Below are 18,211 nucleotides of genomic sequence, written 5' to 3'. Positions count from 1 at the left end.
CTGGGTAGGTGAACCGTTACCTGACTTGTTTCTGCTAGCCCTTGCGTTGGGCTCGGGGAGTCCCAGAGGTGATGCTCTCTGATCAGCTCAGCCCTGAGCTCACAGAGATCACAACACCAGGCCACCACGGTGCCTGTGGGCTGTGAAGCCCAGCTCACAGCACTGCGTCTGAAGAAGGAATGAGGCAGTCTCCTGAGACTGCAGTTTGCAATTACTTAGTCAGTTGCTCATTCCTTGCTGAAATTTGGTGACCAGCAACGTTCATTTTAGCAGCTGCAACTAATTTCAGATGACTTTTTCTCTTCGAGCCCTGCATGCATGAGAGGGACAGCCTTTCACATCACAGAATCACAGAACTGGAGGGGTTGGAAGGGACCTCTAGAGATCACCGAGTGCAACCTCCCTTCAAAGCAGGCCCCCTACAGCAGGCTGCACAGGCAGGCGTCCAGGTGAGTCTCAAGTATCTCCAGAGAAGGAGACTCCACAACCTCCCTGGGCAGCCTGTTCCAGTGCTCCCTCACCCTTGCTGTTAAGAAGCTCCTTTGCATATTGGTGCAGAACTTCCTCTGCTCCAGTTTATGACCGTTTCCTCTTGTCCTGACCCCACAGACCCTGAAAAGACGTTGGCCATGTCCCTTTGTCTCTCAGACTTAAGATATTTGTAAACAGTAGTAAGATCCCCTCTCAGTCTTTTTTTCTCAAGGCTGAACAGACCCAGGTTGCTCAGCCTTTCCTCAGAGGGGAGATGTTCCAGGTCCTTTATCAGTTTTGCAGCCCTCTGCTGGACTCTCTCCAGGAGATCGCTGTCTTTTCTATGAAAGCCTATAACTGGACACAGTACTCCAAATGAGGCCTGATCAGGGCTGAGTAGAGAGGGAGGATCACTTCCCTTGACCTGCCAGCCATGTTCCTTTTAATGCAACAATACATCCTAGACAAAGACTCCCCAGACCTCATGGTGCCAAGGGAAACCCCAGGCCGGGCCAGTGGTCACCCTCCCATGCTGTGGCCTGCTGAGGCCGCCAATACCCTCAGCTATTAATGCCGCTTGCAGTGTGAATGGCACTTCCAGCCAATTTCCCAGTTTCATTAACATCATTTATAACAAATGGGGTTCAATAGGATAAACTACAATGCATTACTTATTACACTTATTATTGTGACAAGCACAGGTTACAAGACATTCGCTAATAAGGCGCTGCCCCTCGTGAAGCCGAGTTGCGCAGCGCAGCAATGGCTCCCAGTTCTTAGTAGTCCCAAAGCAGCGTGGGATCTCCAGGCCGCGATGGGGGAGGACCGCGGGATCCCGTCCCGAGCAGCAGGCCTTGGGGCGCCGCGGTGGAGCGCGGACGGCAGCAGCAGCAGCAGGACAGAGCCCCTCACCCAGGTGGGAGAGAGGGGCGCTGGCAGCGGGGCGGCGTGCAGGAAGGTTGCAAGGGATTTGAGACACAGTTGCACAATTTCCTTCCGAATTTGCTCTGAGAGCCCCGGTAAGTATCTCCATGTCTCAGTGATGTAAGCGATGGCCTCTCTGCTGCAGGAGAGAGGTTGGTCATCTCCAAGGCACTTGAGCAGGCAGGAGGCTCGTCTCTGGCTGCACTGCAGAACGCCATCAGAACTGCTGTGTCTTTGGCGTAACGGGCCGAATACTGCCTCGAGTTGTCTCCCATCTCTGTGCATCTGTCAATCAAAGAATTACATTTGTGTCCTGGTAATCATTACCCCAAACAGGTCTGTGCGTTGTGGAGTTCTTTCCAACAGGATTTTCCCCCTGCTCTAATTTTACCAATGTACCAACTTGCAAGGACCAGTAGAAGTGAACCAGTGCAAAGACAGCCCATGGTGATCTCTTTCTCTTAACTGGTGTGGAATACAAGTTGTACTGATACGAACCCCTTCTGACAAACTAATTATGTGTGAGGGTGTTACATTAACTATACTATTTCAATTGTAAGGGTATATTTTGTATAGACAAAACGTATGCCCTTTGTGCTCCAAGATTCTGTCCTGGAGAACTTTGCTAGACAAACACCAGAGAAGCGTTACTTTGTACGTTGCTTCAAGTAGAGTGAGGATGTACATCTCTACAACTATGGCATACTTGGATCATCAGGAACGAGGGAGGAATCCCTGTCAATTCTAGTCTGCAGATCATGCAGTTATTAACCCAACTTGACGTGGGAGTTTTCTCCCTGGACTTGTTGAGTTGCTGAACTTTCTAGCTTGTGCGTTACCTTTGCACTGCCCTTTTTTGCTGAAACAGAGCTTTTACTGCCAAAAAAAGTCACTGAACCAAAAATGCCATGAAGAGTGCAAACCTTGTGATGGCTGAGGATTTTTCTTTTTTTTTTTAATTTATTATTACTTATTCTATCTTTAGGCCTTTAGAGAGAGGGGGCTACTGAGTGTTCCGTAGTGTTCCTGTTCTCAGTGCCAGCTGAAGAGAACTCTTTTTACCTGCTCTTTCTGTTTTCACCTTTTACTGACCAGCCCACACATGAGCCATGCTGTCTCCAAAAAGTCTCTAACTACGTACCATAATAACTATGCGCTAAGCCCTCTTCCCCCACCTGCTCATTGTCATAGTTTTCTTACCACAGTAAATTTCTTATTAGCCATGCTTACATGTATGTATCTGTCTAAAAAGATGTGTGTCTAAATCTGTAACATAAACGTCACAGCATGTTGAAGTGCCATCTGTAGCTATACCCACTTTTTTTACACACTCTTACCCACTGTTTTACACACTCTTAAAACAGAAGCAAAGGGCATACAGAATTTCTAAGTATATCCCATCAACTCTGCTACTTGGTTAGCTCCACCTTGCAGCCCACAGGTTAGTGACAGTAAAGAGAGAAACCCTAGCAAACACTTTACAAAGCAGGGATAGCAACCACCAGGGATCCAGGAAGTTGGTCATCTATGTCGCGATGACCTGCATGGCTGCAGTTCAGTGGAGAGGGTATACACTCTTGCTCAGAACTCTTCAGGTTTTAATCCTCTCCCTGGAGTCCTTTTGGCTGCCAGGGGCATCAGCTGGTTGCCAAGGTCACTTCTGTTTTGTTCATTAGAGGCAATGGTTGTTGAAACAGCATATCCATAATACACGCCCTTGCCGTTGGGTAAGTGGCAGATGATCATGCAATTGTCACACAGCGGGCTGCTAGGTATATTTGGCACTGACTGCATGGTGGTTCTCTTGCCTGAGCCGACCCCTGTAAGTCAGCCTGAATGCCCAAAAGAAGCAACAGCCGAAAAGGTTTCTCCTCGTCTCCCAGCCATGCATGTTTCCCTTACCGCTGTGCTCACGTTAACCATTAATGCCAAAACCTCGTCAAGCAGGTTATGTCTCAGATGGGTGCCACTAAACAAAAAGCAGCAAAAAAATTGTTCTGGCTTCTTACAATCTGGAAAAAGATTCTGAAGGCAGACAGATCTGTAATGCCAGGGTAAATCAAGTCTTGGAAAGTCTTCTTTCCATTAGGGAATTCTGTATTACTGCTCCAAGACAACATGTTACCTCAAAAGAAATCCGCAGAAATCCAGAGGCACCAGAAACTCTCAGAGCTTCAAGGTTCATATCACACCTTAGTTGCAGCATCAAAGACGGACACATCATCTGTGGCAGGATAAAGCTTCGTGTCGGTTACTATTAGCTCTCCTTCCGTGAGAACTTCCTTCCAGTCCTGATCTGCACCGAGACACCCAAAGTCCCTATCAAGTGCATGAAAATTAGTTTTAAACTCTACTTGGCTAACATGGCATGTGTGATATTGAGATGGTAGTAAGGCCTGACTTCCCCAAAGCTAAGGAAAGCGCTAAGATTGCAGCTACAACTACCACTCAGAGATTGCACAGTTTTAGCTGAAATTCAGGCTTAAATTTTTTAGTAAAAAAGGACAAAATGTCAGGCAACTATCCACACTAAAATAGTCCAAACCAGCAGTCAGCTAACGTCTGGTTTCAATTCACCTAGTAATTCCAGGAAACTCTGAGGGAACATACTGAACACACTGCTACTGTACTGAATATTAGCATGCTCAGAGGGAACTTCACAGAAACTCTACTAGAAAAGCAGCGTCCCAGGAAGATTCAGATAGCTGTGCATTACAAGCAGGTAATCTTCTTATTTCCGTGAGGAATCATCCAGGATTTAAAGCGGCTGCATTTCAGGCTGTATCTTCCAAGTAAGCTTTCAGCAGATCTCTTGCTCCTAGGGATTCTCCAGCACGGTTTGCAGCACAGCATCCCTCCACCCAAAGCAGCCAGACTTTGATTGATAAGCTTATTGCTAGCAGTGAGGACACATTTATGCCACTGAATGAACAGCCGCTGCCCTCCTTATAAGTCGCTCCGTCATTGGTGAATTTGGTCTCATCACATCACGCTCTCTCAGGAGGCACCTGAAAAAGGAGAATAAGTAGCAGGAAAACAGGAAGAAAGCCACTGAGTACATCATCTTTCCCATAAGACTGTCAGCAAGAGCCCTACAAGAGCAGGAAAACAACACCTAAAGACCTGCTCCTGATTTCCTTTACTGAAAACATTTGGCCTTGGCAGTGAGATTAGGCAGAAGACTGAAAATGAGCACTCTAAGGGCACAAAACAGTCATTCTGATATTTTATCTACTACTCATGTTTCAAAAAGACTTCAAGAGGCAAGCAGGAAAGCTTCACATTGTCCCCTGAGACAGGCACAGCAGGCTCTGTTAAATTTGAACAGAACTCTCAGCAGGCCAGTGAAGATCTACGATTTCTACTAAACAAAACTCTTGTGATTTGTACTAAAGCAAGCATGCACGTCAGAATCGGTTCATCCTATTTTCCAGTAAAACAGCTGTTATCATTACAATAACCTTGATTTCCAGCAGGTCACTTAGGTGTCCATTAAGTATACAACCAACTGGCAAGATGCCACAGTTTAAGACAGAACATCTGAAAATCAACTGCCCTTGAAAATACGAACGAATCATCCACACTGTAGGACTGCACTTCTGGAACAGACAGCTATCGCACTTTCCATCTTAGTTAAGTGTTACTACATTTAACGTGAACGCTTGTGTGTAATTTCAGCACGGACGTTGTTTGGAGGTGCTCTGCTCCATCCTGATTCTAAAACAGTACTATCACCACAGGAAGAAAAAATGACCAGGAAAAATACTCACTTAGCGAGGTTTTGTTTGGCTTGGGATTTACAATTTAAAGCAGCGTGAATCAAGAGCTGGCTGAAAATATCTCTCTGAAAAAAGAAGTTAGTAAAGATCTCAGTTAATAAGTAACTTTGAAAGTACTGCTGGTTACATCGTCTCCTTTACCAACAGCCCCCAAGGGAAGTTTTCCTGTTGATACCTTGAATACCAAACACTGCTGCTAAGTGTTGGCAAACAGGATGCAGTCACAAGCACAGTTCGGTCCTTCCCTCTTCTAGGAATCAAGGGCTCTTAATAATGAAAGCACCTAAGGGAGGCTACTGAAAGTGGACTGAGTCACATCTCCTATTGATGTCCTTTACCTGAGCATTACTGCCTCCGAGCTGGACGAGTTGGTAACGGATCGGGTACAGCAGATCTACAGCTTTGTCACAGTTTCCATTTTCAAACTCCACCAAAGCCTGCAATAATGGCAACCCCACGCCAGGAGCCAGAGAAAGCTCATGGTCTTCGCCAGGTTCTCTGTACAACGAGAAAGTGATTAACTCTCATAAATCCAATCAGAAAGATGCATATTTAATGCCAGCCTGGCACTGCCTGCAGAAACAATTATTTTTTGACTCAACCAAGCCTGACAGTTCAGGTACCACACTTACACGGTTACTTTTGGTGAGGTATTTTACTTTCACCTTTGTATTACCCATCAGTCAATCAGATTTCAGTCTTCTGCACACATTCGCACGTGTCACAAGCAAAAGCCTTTGCAACATATCATCTTGGCTGGGAAAAAAAGCCAGAGAACTCTGCACTAATTTTAATACTGATCAAGGTGTGAGTGAAAATCACAACATTGTTAAGGTGAAAAGCTTCAATGCACAATTCATGCAAATAGGTGAACTTGGAAGCAAAATTCTCAAGAACTATTTCAGCATTGCTTAGAAATCCATTTCCCACACAGGGACTATGACAGTCTCACTACCAGCTAACGCTTAGTTCCTTTCAAAACAGAGCAGAAAGAACCAACACAGACAGCTGACATACACTGCACAATGTCCCTACTGTTATACAGGTGAAATCCTTTATCCACTGCATGTATCATAACTTAGTGCGAACACACAGCTACAAAATACAAAGCAAACGTTCCGTTACTGTCTGTGACAAACACAAGAGATTCTTGCTTAACACAAACAGAAGCCCCTCTAGACATTAACTCATAAATATAATTATAGGGATGACCAAAATGGACACTGGTCCATTTAAACCAGGCCTGACCCAGTGACACAGTAAAGCAGAGAGGATCGTGTGGGAGCCCTTCTGCAAGACAGAGAAGTCATCACTCAGATGCTCAGAGGCCAAAATATTTATTCAGTACAGGACTGTAATTCACTCAACCTACTTGGCAAGTTCTTGAAGAGTTGTTAAAAGCTCATGAGTAGTTTTGTGGTCTTTGGCTCCAAGTGAGGACATCAGCATGTGTGCATCATTGAAAAGAAGAACGTGATCTTTGGTGTGCTTCTTTGCACGCTTGAGGACATTGTCCCACCTGTCTCCAAGCTTTACACCTATGAGTAAGAGATTTTTTTAATAGAAATAACACGAGCAAGAGCATTGCTTAGTAGTACGTGTCAGCATCACGAGCCATGGATAGCACTGCTACTAAGCTCAAAAAGGCAGTCTGTGATGTGGCAAAGTTCTATTATAGAGTAATGTGTAGTTACAGCCTGCCTTATCCGGGCAAAGGGGTCACTGACTGTCAGTAATTTATCACCAACATTCTAGATTGCATTATGTGAGGATCTCCCCCACACTTGTAATGGAGAGAAGAATCAGAAGAGCAGAAGTGAGAAAGCTTGTGGAATCACATAAAGACAGATAAATAGGTAAAACTAAAGCAGAGCACGTGAGCCAAGCCAAATAAGAAATTCATTCCCTACTCTGCATTGGCAGGCAGATGGGAAGTTCAGCCATTCCTAGGGAAGCAGGGTTTAATGATGTGTAATAGTTTCTTGGGAACACAAACAATCTAACTCTGAAAACGTCCCCCCTTCCTCACCCTTTCCCCAACTTTTATTGCTGAGCAACATCTCAGGATCAGCTGTATCCTGGCTGTGTCCTCTCCCAAATTCTTGCGCGTACCCCAAGCCTATCTGCAGGCAGAGCAACATGAGAAACAGAGAAGGCCTTCACACCACCACAAGCGCTGTTCTGCACTGGCTGTAATATCTGAGACATCAACACTTGCTCTGCTCACGGATTCACAATGCAGCACTGCAAGAGTTACTATGCAGAAAACTAACTCTATCACAGCCAAACCAATTCAGCTTACAATTACAAATTTCACACACTGGGGCTTTACTCAAGAGCAGAATGGCAAGATTTCTTCTGTAACACTGACCAAGCTTGCTCTGTAAGTATCTTTAAACACTCTTCTGTCATGCCTGAGTGTGTGTTGGAGGTGGAGGCAAAAAGAACACTGTTCTCCATACTGTTTAATAAGAATTACAGTTGGATATACTACCTTCCAGATGCAGCCTGTACAGCATCGAAGAGCTATCTACTAAATCCAGCATGCTTCCACTTGACAGGAACCGGGGAGCTATCTGTAATCACAAGTGCTCATAAGGTGTGCTACCAGGAACTTAATCAGACAATCAAACTTATGTGCACAGTACGAAAGTAACATTATGTTTTCATTCAATCCAAAATACCTGTCTCAAAACTGCACTGCTAATTGTTCCCACATACAGCAATTTCTAATGAAAAACGCTTCCTTATTGCTTCACTTGTCTTGTTTTATCTGTTATCAAGTTCAACTCAGTAAGCACAGAGGGTCACCACATTTGGGTTTTTTTTTTGTTTTTTTTTTGTTTTTTTTTTTTCCCCCTAATCTTATGCCATAAATATTACTTCACTATGCCAGAGTTGGTAGACAGGAGTTTGCACAACAACTTTATTAGTGACAACATTACTTTTACAATCCTTACAAATATATGTTATCCTACCAAATTTGATTTTATTTACTAAGATCGTGTTGAAGTCTACACAGTACAGAACCAGAGCATATGAACTAGAAATGCAAAGACCTGCTTCTGTTAATATCCGAAGTGCAAAATCAATTATTCGTATGAATAACTTGACTTTATATGACAAACATTTTACATTCTTTTAAAAAGCTTTCTCTTTTTTCCCCTCAAAAAAAAACCAAAAAACCTGAGACCTAAAGAACACAAATAAGAGAGACACGGGTTTTTGGGCATTTCACCTGGTGAGAAATCACTTTCCTAACAACAGATGTAAGTATTACGTATGCACAGCACACTGTGGTAGGTTTCAATTGCTTGCAGAAGGAAGAAAACACATATCACAATCTGAAGCATGCCCTTCAATAAATATAAAAGACTCACATGGTTGTCATAAATTGTCAAAGCAGCCTCATATTCCCCCTGTAAAAGCAAACAAGGACCGTGTGATTAATATTCTGGTAGACTAAGCAAGAGTGATGGGTAGCAACCAAAGATAGAAATACCATTAAGAAATGCCATAACATTACTTCACTGTCTCATGACATCAGAAAAAAAAAAAAGAAAAAAAAAGAGAGAAAAGACCAAGATAAAGCAGGATTTACTAGCTAAAATAACCAGTATATTTAGTTTTCATTCAATAATGAGAACAAATACTGGTGCGTGTTACACACGAGAGAGAAAGATGAGGTTTCATCTCTTTCTCGTCTCCTTTTCAGAATTCTCAGCTAATGTCAAGAGCTATGCTTTCTATGTCATTAGTACCAAACATAAGCAACTGACACTATGTTCTGACCAAAGGATGGCACCACTTCAATGAAACTGGGTTCAATTCATTAAGGAGACAAACGTGACAAGGACTAAGCATTATAAAGTCCAGGGAAATTCTGCATTGCAACCTGATATGCTGGGCAAGTTGCAATCGTTACAAAACAGTTTCACTAAATTCTACATCACTTTAATAATAGAGATTAGTGTCTTTTTTTTAGTTAGTGAATTTTGAGGTCAGCAACTTCGTACTGAATTTCAAGAGAATTTTCTCTAATTTTTTTTCTAAAAATAGGAGAGATCCAAGTTCATATTTCCATCAAATAATTGTGCCAACTGTAATCAGTGAGATTATTTCATCTTCAAAGATGGAAAAATCTCACAGCAATCCTTCAACATTCTAGCAAAGATGGATTTTTGTTCAGTGTAATTAAAAATTGTCAAAATAATGGTACTACAGCACTACCTTGTAAAAACATCATTGTGCTTTTTTATAACAATACACCTTGAAATACCTGGAAAAAAAAATCCCTATAAATGCTAGGATTGCCTTTTAACTAGCATTGGATGAATTATTGTCTGGACCAAAAATCATCCCTATGAAAATATGTCATACCTTTTCTACAAAGTATAAAGCCCAGTGCCAGTAATTATGGCAAGCAAGCATATCACTGCCCTGCAAAAAAGCAAAAGGAGAGAAATCTTACGATTTACAGAATAACTTTTCATTTCAACATATCTAGGCAGATTTCTGCTTTCCTCTCCAACAAGCGACTGCTTCAAAAGACAGGACAGACAAGAACTTCACATCAGCTGGCCTACAGGAAATCTCTCATTGTTACACTCGCTGCTTTCCAATTCAGGGAGACGCTACAAAAATCAAAGTTTCCCCCAAGTCTTTTGTGAAAAAAGAACTGCGCTTGCATTCCTCAGGAGAATTCACTCTTCTGCAGCACTCCTTAAGGAAAAAAATCCAAAAACTATCTATCTCAAGAGTAAGATCTGCCTCCTCTAACATGTAAGGATCGTGGCTGAGGTAATGTGGCTAGACAGTACATAGGAAAGGCCCGCCTCATGAGGGCCTTCATCCTACTCACCTAGATTTCCATCTCAGATTGAGTAATCACTTCTTAAACTTACGTCTTACTACTGACTACAGAATAGATACCAAACACGTGGGCAGTTCCTCAGATGAGATGAATATTCCCTGAATGGTACCAAGCTTGCACCATACTTCCCAACTGACACCAGGAGTTCAAATGCTCTTCCCTAGCCTGTACTTCATACGAATTAGAACATGAGATTACCTCACTGAATAAAACAAAACCCCTCTTCTCTTTCTGACTTGTAGTTCTGAATGAGATTAAATTGCTAGGCAAGAACTGGCCTTCCAGAGTGCTCAAATCACTAAACAGAAACAGGCTATGAGAAATTACGGCAACAGTTCTGGAGAAAAAACAATCCCACCTAAGACTAAGCCATACTAGCACAGAGGTCCCTCTGCTGACCTGATTTAACCCCTCTGATTTTGTGCTCAAACACATATAAAATGATAGGCAACTGCGTTTCTGTGAGATGAACAAAAGAAACTATCCTGTAAAGAACACCTGCACAAAATCTCAGGCATTTTCAATTTGGCATCTGAGTAATCTCAGTAATGATGACTTGAAGTACGTGCCTTTCGTAATAGAAATTTTATTGCATCTTGCTTCAAAATCGACATGATAACAGCACCTCAAGTGAAGTTTTCTACTCATTAATGAAACTTGCGGTGCTTGTAACACGTACAGACAGAAAGGAATTAGATGAAGAAGAATTGCAGGACTTGGCTGTAGCAGGCAAAGATGACCTAAAAAGTTATTTTTCAGAGATGCTGTGACAAAACTTACCTTCCAGCTGTCTTCTGTTTCCTTCATGAACGCCAACCCTTTCTCCACCTCTGCTTTCATTTCATTTACGTGAGCTACAGTATGAACAGACCACGCATCTGTCCGATCTATATCCAAAGCCTAAGAATGAAAAATGTCATGATTCTCTCAAACTGGCAAGTAACCATTTATTACTGGTGACGGGGAAACAAGAGACTAATTTTATTTGCTGTATGTTAGGTACAACCCCGGGCAACCTCCTCTGCACGATCAAAAAGGTTTGTTTCCACGAGTCCAAAAGAGTAGTAGCCCTTCACGTAGCTAAGCAAAATGGAAAGGAACAACACTTTACCCATTTAGAACTAGATTTAAGCAAGGATTGAAAAACATACTAGAAACAGCATTTAACTCAAAACAGTCCTTGCAAACTACTTCACAATACTGAGCAACAGGAAGAGCTCACGGCCTACCTATTATAAATGTGTGTACTTAACAACAGACCAACCCTCCCTCACGCCCAACAGATATACTAAAAACGTGGAAGGTACTGACTGCATGGCCAAAAGCATCACGTGGAACCGGGAACACAGCTTTTTCAATGCTGAATTGTAGCTAATGGAGACAACATTTAGACTCAATGCCTCCATTCCTGCAGTTAGCCTCAACCACTGTTATGCCATTTTTCAAATACAGTGTGTTTTGTAACAAATTGAATGTTACCAGCAAAGGAAACAGAAAGCACCCACAAGTGACTTCAGATTTATATTTCCAGTGTGGTGAGTGGGAGACACTCAAAGGCCACACATATGACTGCAGCCATCTGCACTTTCTTCACTGCCCACGACACACAAGCACCTTCATGCCACGTGGCTTTTTCAAATCAGTTGAAGACAATGTAAAAGCAAAAGGCACCATCATTAAGCAATAAAGACCCAATGTCCTGAGAAGCTTGGCTGTTCTATGTCCTATGAACATACCCGATGCAGTCATTTTAAGAAATATTTAACTGATACTGTATTTGCAGAATCACACAGGGCAAAACAGTACAGGATATTTTCTTTTTCTGAAAATATCTGCTTAGTTATTGGTTTCAAACTCAAAAGGCAAAAAAAGTTTCTAAAACATGTGGAGTATAATGCACCTGAGGAATAAAGATTTGTGGGTGTGGGTTTTATTTTTTGTTTTTTTTTTTTAATATATAATTATTTTTTTGCCCAAGTATAAATTCATATGCAACCCCACATGCCTATCAATTTGAGGACACACAATAATTGCCAGATTTTTAGATAACAAGGACAGTTAGGTAAAGGGGTATTTCCCACTGCTTTACAATTAATTAGACAACAGTCAGCATGCACCTCTGTAGCATCGTGCCAAAGAAATTTACAAAAACCCAGTCCAAACTGCTAAGACCTACTTCCTGAACAAATGGCATTAGCATATATAAGAAGAACAAAGGATATCACATTTTCTTGAGTTAAGATAACACTGATGACACTGCCTTCTGTGCCTTGAGACTGCACGATGCCATTGTTTCATTACTAGGTTAATTCAGTCTACATTGTCTGCACTGTTTGTGGAAGAGAAAATTCTGTCCTGGCACTCAGGAAATGAGCACACAGGAGCCTGAAGGCATTTTGCCACTGCCTTTGGTGAGGACACAATTCTACCTTAGGCGTTACATGACACGTGCCTTATTTGACAGCAAAAATCACTAAATGTGCCACCGCTCACTTCTGGAAACTGAACAAAACAACCTCACTAACAGTGTCAGCAGGGAGACAGGGGAGATGTTCAAGCTGGTGTCACCTATAATTCACTCGACTTCATTTATAAGCTCTAAATCTTGTCTACACTTCCGTTTCTAACAAATCCTATTATTTAGATGCGTGGAACCTAAAACCTAGAAGTATGCATACATCAGATGCAGAGCAATTTTGAAAATGAAGCATGACCTACCTGCTCAGAGGAACATCAGGTGTCCAGAAGGGAAAAACCCGAGCAACAGAATCTCGCATTTGTATTTGATATCCTAAGTAGAAATAAGTGTCATGGGAAAATTTGAGGGCTAGCAAGTCAGTTGGATGGTTCTGTAGAATCTGCTCCCATACATCACAAGCTTTTGGAAGCTGCCTATAAACAAAAGTTTTGATCGTTGAAAGAAGACATGCATACCTGCCCCTGCTGTTAGTTCTAAACTCCTGCTATTCTGAAAAAGATTCAACAACAAATGCCTTTTTCTTCTTGAACAAATTTTAGTTAAGTTTGTTTTTTTCTTTAAGAAACAATGACATTATTTAAACAGGGCACTTACTAGGGAATCACATTAAAAAGCATTCTTACAAAAGCTGCAAAAGGCAAGGAAAAAGACACAAGCTTGAACATAAAGATTTTCCCATGACGTTGAACGTGAACTTGGTACAGAGATCTGCTGTTAACTGCTAGGGAGCTGGAAGGCTTTGCAGATGGATCTGGAAAGGCTGGATCAAAGGACTAAGTCCAACTGCATGAAGAAGAGCTGGGGGTGCTGGCTGACAACCAGCTGAATGTGAGCCAGCAGTGTGCCCACGTAGCCAGCAAGGCCAATGGCAACCAGGCCTGCATCACAAACAGTGTGGTCAGAGGGATGAGGAAAAAGATTGAGCCCATATTCAGCAGTAGTGAGGCTGCACCTTGACTACTGCGTTCACTTCTGGGCCTCTCACTATAAAAATGATATTGAGTTGCTGGAACACGTTCACAGAAGAGCAACAAAGTTGAAGGGACTGTAAAACAAGACATTTCAGGAGCAACAGAGGGAACAGGCTGTTCCGTTTGGAACTCCCACCTGAAAGGAGGTAGCAGTCAGGGGGCTGCCAGTGGAACAGGTAGCCCTGGGAAGTGGTGGAGTCCCAACCCCTCCACTCCCAGAAGTATTTACACTAGAGAACCTGGTATAATGACGGAACTTGGTAGTTCAGCCTGATCATCTTGAAGATGTTTTACGTGCTAAGCCATTCTATAATTTGATAATCCAGAGTCACAGGCACACAGACACCTTTGTTCCAATGGGAACTGAATCCATTCTAGCAGGGCTTCAGTAGCTTCCTCTTTACCTTTGCTATGAATTATGTGAGGTAAAGCCACGTTCACTTGTTTGATGAATTATAAAAGTGAATGACTACTTCTCTAGAGTGCAAAGAAATTCATCGTACTGCATGGAACAATAATGCTTCACAGAACTGCTGATAACTAGCAGCTCCCACTCTACTTCCTGACACTAGGAGCACTGGAACAGGTTGCCCAGAGGGGCTGAAAAGTCTCTTTCTATGGAGATATTCAAGACTCATGTGGACTCATCTGGTGGTGGACTCAACAGTCTTTCATGGTCCATTCCATCTCCAGCAATTCTGTGAAAAGGACGTTTGAGGATTTGCTTGTGTGGTTCAAAGAATGTGTTATATTACAGCAGACCTTAGAGTAGTTGTACATAAAAGTATCTCATTTCTAAACCCTTTACTCTGCTGATGTAATTAAGACAGACTTAAAAAAAAGAAGTGCTAAAGATATGACAGAGGCCATACTGAACTTCCCCTCCTACAGCACTGATGGCCACACAATTCTGGGAGACAACAGAACAGTAACAAACACCTGATCCTGATTTTTGCTACATGACTGGTTAGACTGCTAGCACACAACCCTACAAGGCAACGCCTTGACCTCTGATAGCTTAAGCTCTTCACAGTACTTTTCGTGACAAGAAAGTGGAGAACAGAAGAGCAAATGGGACACAGCGTGAGGCAGCAGTACACAGCAACAGACAGAAGGCCTTGCATGACAAAACCAGCTACTGTCCTCTTTCACACAGGGCCAGCCACTTACCCACTGGCAAACATGTCCAAGGCCAATACGTGAAGCTTCTCCCGCTCAGTCAGAGGCTGAGATCTTGACAGCGTCATCATTGTTTCCAGCGCACTGCCCAGATCTTTGTTGAGCCGCACTGAGCTTCCAGTGCCAATAAGCTCCAATCCATTAGCAATGACATGTCCCATTACTACGGAAATCAACAACTGACGTCATGAGCAGCACAGAAATGCACATAATTCGTCTCTATATGAGCATCAAGAGGTTTGGGTTGGTCTGGTTGTAAACGGGTCTCATTTGTAGTCAAAGACTCATAAGTTCAACTTTTCATTGCCCTTCATGACAGGCATTACAAAAGACTTGAGTGAAAAACATGGAAACATCACCACAGCCTGCTCTCCCTTCTAAAGACGAACGACAGAATTTTATACCACATACCAGTTGCTACTTGCCAAAATGAGGTACAGCGAACACAAAGAAACAGGATAGAAGGGCTGCTCCAAAAGTAATACCTCCCATTTTATTACACTGATCCACAATGTCAGAGGCAAATGTTGGTATAGCAGTAGAACTTTCCAGCCAATATTCTGCAACATATTGTTGTTGTGTGACAGATGGCAGCAGAGGGGCAGCCAGATAAAGCGGTGTCTGACATGGAGGTGAGTATGAAGCAAAGCTGTATCCCTGAATTGCTCCATGTGGAAGCAATGGCAATTCAATTCCATTGAATCACATAATCACAAGGTTGGAAAGAACCTATGAGGTCATCTGTCCAACCGTCCTCCTTTCACCATTACTACCACAGCTACTAAACTTATCACTCGTAGCACCTCATCCAGACACCTCTTGAGCACTGCCAGTTACAGTGACTCCACCACCTCCCTGGGCAGGCCAGTCCAGTGCCTGACCACTCTCTAAGAGAAAAAGTTTTTTCTTACGTCTAGTCTAAATCTCCCTTGGTGCAACTTGTGGCCATTTCCTTGGGTCCTATTTGCTCCCTTGGAGAACAGGATGACCCCCCTCCTCATCACAACCTCTCCTCAAGTTGTGAAGTGCAAATGAGTTACGTCAAGCAGGTATTCCCTTTACGATAGCGCTGGGTGCATGGGGGATCACTCCACCAACACACACACTGAGAGAAGCTGTGACTACATATTTAAAGGTATAGTGTATAAATATTCACTGTATCCCAAAGACACGGGCAGAAATTCCAAGAAATAATTAACATCTCTGGTGGTCATGGGATGAAGGCTAATAGTCATTCTCACTGTAAATTTCCAACGTTTGGGCTACCCCCTTCCATATCAGTTCCCACTGGTGTAGTGTTGAGATGAGGCATCTGTTACAGCTGCTGTATCTTCAACAACAGGACATCTATTCTAACTTTTTATCTTCACCTGATGATAAGTTTCACGGTCTCCACATTTCATTCCTGAGTTTCAAGCCTCCTCACCATCAGCTTGTAGCCGTTCAAGTTATGCGAAAGGCTGTTCTCGTAACATGGAAAAGCTGATCTCATGATCCACTATGATGAAAAACTGTGTTTTGTAGCAGAAAAAGAGTTACATTAAATTGTGTCATTGTGCTCCTTGAATCCATTGCAGTTTAAGTGGAAATAAACAGGAGGCATTACTTTTGGAGTGATTTACGTATCATCCAGCACTTCCCATAATAACAGTTAAAGGTTACACTTACCAAAATTCGGATCCGCAGCCTTTAACTTGGAAAGACACCCTTCAATGCCTCCTAGATTCTCATCGTTGCGCCACGTCGCATACTGCAAAAGAGAGAGACAGTGCCAACGACACTGGCCATCTTCTCATCCTCCCACAGAATGACAGAATGGCTTGGGCTAGAAGGAAACTCCAGATTTCAAACCCCCTGCCACTGGCAGGGTTGCCAACCAGTCAAACATGCACCAGATCAGGTAGCCCAGGGTGCCAGGCAGCTTAAAGTTAAAGGAAGCAAGACAAAAGAGAATCTTTACACTTAGTACACCATTTTCTCATCTTCCAGACAGTCAGAAATTCAAAAATCAGCCACAGCAAAGACTACTTGGTGCACAACACCCTCCATTCTCTTGCTGTTGCTTTATGTCATACCTGGCTTAGCGTAGCATCAAATAGTTTACAGGCTTCGTTGCTAGCGGTGGACAGCCCAAGTCCAGCATCCTGCCAGGCCTGCACCAGAAACAAAAAAGAACTGCTTATTCCATGCACTGCTTGTCCAAACGCAGCCACAAACTTCAAAAGCAATGATTTACTGATGCTTTTCAACTATTTTTTTGTTGTGTTCCTGTGCTGCACAGACAACTTGAGCAGCCACAGAAACATTTTCTGCAGCCGTAATTACAGATGACATTACATTACGGCAATCAACTCCGTTAGCTGTGGTTAGCAGTGGGGAGGAAGAACCAACACATCATGAACGGCAAAACTTAACAGGCTACAGACATCAAAATGCAACAACGGTTCTCAACCCATTATGGTTCCCTTTTGACAAGTTTCTCTGCTGCAGGTACACCTCACGTGGAATTGTCACATGCTGAATTTAGGCCCTGGTTCTCTACACGTGACAGCAGCGCAGTGTTTTCCCACACAGGATGGCAACACAACCACAACTTTGTCACCTCACAATCTCAGGTGCTTCTTTTCCCAACTTAATCACACATTGAGTGCCATCCTTGTCAAAGCTTTTAGGTAGACTGGAAGACATTCTTTAAACAATAGTCTAAAGCTTTCCCTCCGAAATGTGATTACAGGCTCACATTCCAACCATTCAAGTACCGGAGAGTTCACATTACGCCCTTGCAAGTACTCTACAATATAAAATCACGAACTTGGTTTTTCTTTTTTTCAGGCGTGAGTTCAGAAACAGCAAGAAGAAACTGGCCGAGAGAGCAGCCAAGCCAGGGCTGCAGCTTGCAGGTTTCCTGGCTCCCCCCAGAGGGAAGGGGCAGGACTCAGCCCGCTGCTCCAGCCCCAGGGCGAGCGAAGCTCCCCGAACCGCGCCTCTCGGGACGACCCCGGACGAGGCCGCACGAAGGCAGGGCCGGCTCCTCGCGCCCCTCCCAGCCTCAGCGGCCGCAGCTCCCAACCGCGGGCTCCTTCCCCGGCCCCACGCCCCGGCGGCGGCCGAAGCAGGGCCTGCTCGCTCTCGCCGCCCGCTCTCCCGGCAGCTGCGGGACCCGCGGGCACAGCGGGCACAGCCGCCCGCCAACCTGCGGCCGCGGAACGGCCCCTCGGCTCGGCGCGGCTCCGTCGTTGCGCCGCTCCTTTCCGGCCCAGCCGTACCTTGCAGTCCCTCAGCGGTGCCATGGCCGTCCCGCAACCCCTTCTCAGCCTTCGCCCGAGCGACTCCGCGCTTCCCAGAGCACGCAGGAGAAGGGGCCGGGCCGGGCCGGGGCGGTCTGCGGGGCGGGGCGTGCGGGGCCGCTCCTCCTCTCGGACCGCCGCGCTGAGCGCAACGCGGTGCCTGCCGCGCTCTGTGCGGTCCGTGGCCCCTTTGGGCAGCCCGTCCCAGGGGCCGTCTCGAAAGCCGACGTGGTTCTTCTGCAAGCCGC

The 18,211-nt window shown here is 44.0% G+C and overlaps 1 pseudogene across 1 annotated transcript; it reads right to left on the bottom strand.

Moving 5' to 3' along the window:
* Positions 1-1,510: 1,510 nt before the first annotated feature.
* Positions 1,511-18,204, bottom strand: LOC149919721 (tetratricopeptide repeat protein 38-like; annotated as a pseudogene). Its single transcript, XR_016469706.1, has 14 exons — positions 17,943-18,204; positions 16,752-16,829; positions 16,345-16,426; positions 14,668-14,839; positions 12,766-12,939; positions 11,054-11,127; positions 10,828-10,973; positions 9,555-9,614; positions 8,555-8,593; positions 7,669-7,750; positions 6,547-6,712; positions 5,513-5,672; positions 5,166-5,239; positions 1,511-4,403 (listed from the first exon to the last, which is right to left on the bottom strand). The product of XR_016469706.1 is annotated as a tetratricopeptide repeat protein 38-like (transcript).
* Between the last annotated feature and the right edge of the window lie 7 nt (positions 18,205-18,211).

Source organism: Phasianus colchicus, chromosome 1, assembly GCF_987193195.1.
Source record: "Phasianus colchicus chromosome 1, bPhaCol1.hap1.1, whole genome shotgun sequence".
Classification (NCBI taxonomy): Eukaryota; Metazoa; Chordata; class Aves; order Galliformes; family Phasianidae; genus Phasianus; species Phasianus colchicus.
This window is presented reverse-complemented; position numbering and strand designations above follow the sequence as displayed.